This window comes from Condylura cristata, unplaced genomic scaffold (genome assembly GCF_000260355.1).
Source record: "Condylura cristata isolate star-nosed mole 26May11 unplaced genomic scaffold, ConCri1.0 scaffold00001, whole genome shotgun sequence".
Taxonomy (NCBI): domain Eukaryota; kingdom Metazoa; phylum Chordata; class Mammalia; order Eulipotyphla; family Talpidae; genus Condylura; species Condylura cristata.
The window spans coordinates 81,159,163-81,161,201 of NW_004567102.1; the positions used below are offsets into that span (position 1 = coordinate 81,159,163).

Sequence of the window (2,039 nt, forward strand, 5' to 3'; positions counted from 1 at the left end):
GTGAGAGGATTCACCAGAGACAGGGTGGGGAGCAGAACAGGCCGACTGACTGAAACACACTGTTGAGAGGAGCAGCGGGCGAGACAGGAGAGGTCTGCTGAGCCATGTGGGCTCACCCCCCGGGAGGCAGGGAGGGGATCGAACTAGCACTGAAGTTTCTGTGGCTAGCTTTGGCCCACTGGGCTACCAGGGAGGGCCTTCAGAATAATCTTAAATTTGATCAGGAATCAGTCTTAAACCTTGCTAAATGAAACTAATATTCAAATGGATGGCTGTAGCATTAACCCCAAAGCAATCCATTCCTTAAAAATTAGAAAAATAGCATTGGCCTTTCAAAATGAAGGATAGCTACAGTCATTGACCTTGGACTTTATCTTTGTATGAACTTTTCCTTTATTTTCTATACGAATGTTTAACTGCTTGTGCCTTCACTAGTATTGTTAATTCTTCTAGTTTTCTCATTTATAATTAGCAAATGTAAAAGAGGAGATAGGGGTTGGATTCTTAGATGACATAATTATCTCCCTGTAAGAAGTTCCAGATGAAAGTAGGGCTTTTATTTAGAGCAAACAAAGAATTGATAAGTAGTAGTTTCAAGGGCAAAGAGTTGCCAACTTCTAAGTGAAATCACCTGAAGGCTTCGTAGTGACTGAGTGAATCTGTAAGGTAGAGTTAAAGTTGGTTTTAAAAATGTTTTACGAAATTACAATCATTTCTCTTTCAGGAGTTTCATGAATTCAGTTGTAAAAACATTTCACATTCATGAATCTCTTCAAAACACTGGAAAATGTTTTCACGGAAGGCCAGTCCAGCTACAGTTCTCAACTCTACAGGGCAGGTCTCGCGCCACCTGTCTTTCTGGAGAAGCCAGCCCAAGTTGACAAGTTCAGCCTGGAGTTCAGGCGCTGTGTGTTTGTTTTTGAGCCATTTCAAGCTGTTTTGATGAGACCATTAACCCTCCCAGGGAATCAGCTCTACCACTAAGTCTCCCCTGGGAGAGGGTGGCCTGGACACCTGCATCCTGCTGTTTGCCCGTGAAAGAGCTGCTGGGGACATGCTGGGGTAACTGACAGTCTTGAACTGAGCACAGCCCCTTCCTCCCATCACTGACTAATCCAAGCACTTACAAGGGTGTCTCCAGAATCCTAAGAAAAAGCCCTGGGACTGGGGGCACAGTTGCTCTTGACGTGGAACATAGTATGGACTCAAGAAGGTGTTGAGAGAAATAAGTGAATGAATTTTGTCGTATTCGGAAGAACTAAGACGCTTAATACAAAAGCTTGGGGCTTTTTGTTGCTAAAGGTAATAACAACAACAGCTTACCAAAAATAAAAAAGTCATTCCCCAGCCTATATAAGTAAAAGGGGAAGCAGAGGTAGTTTATGTGTGTGCTGGTGGGAATATACAAAGGAGCTTGTTATTTTTAATACTTCCTTATCACAGAGTTGTTTTGAACTAGAGAGGGAATTCTTGCAAAGGCACATTTCTTTCTTTCTTTTTCTTTTTCTTTCTTTTTTTTAAAAAAAACTGAATTGAAAAAAAAAATGAACTGGGGTACAGGCCAGAGGTGTGGGAGGTGAGAGGATTCACCAGAGACAGAGTGGGGAGCAGAACAGGCAGATGGACGAAGTACATTAGTACATTGCTGAGGGGAGCAGCGGGGCCAGGAGAGGTCTGTGTGCCCTGTGAGTCACCTCCGGGGCTGGGGATCAAGCTCATGCTGAAGTGGCTGCCATAGCCTTAGAGTGCTGTGTGTTAACCCTTTGCACCACCAGGGAGGGCCCAGAAAAGGCACATTTTCTTAAAATAAGATTTTGCTCCTAAAAATAAGCCTAGGAGCATTATCATAACCTGGAAAATAGACACAAAGTGAGAAAGTGCCAGTGTAAGCAGCCCCCAGAGGGTGCCTTCCGGAGTGTGTGGGTTGTGCACTGTTGGCTGGGAACCTTGGGCCTTGTATCCTTTCTTGAAATATAAAGGTTAGAGATGTGAAAAGTGTTGTTAAGGATTTCCCAAGAACTGGGTAAATATAATCTCAA

General features: G+C 43.6%; 1 long non-coding RNA gene across 1 annotated transcript in view; it reads left to right on the top strand.

Moving 5' to 3' along the window:
* Positions 1 to 1,548, top strand: part of LOC105853316 — a 26,823-nt gene extending 25,275 nt beyond the window's left edge. The window contains exon 4 of the long non-coding RNA XR_001145161.1: positions 725 to 1,548. This is a non-coding gene — a long non-coding RNA (uncharacterized LOC105853316). The remainder of the gene's footprint in view (positions 1 to 724) is intronic.
* Positions 1,549 to 2,039: the final 491 nt, after the last annotated feature.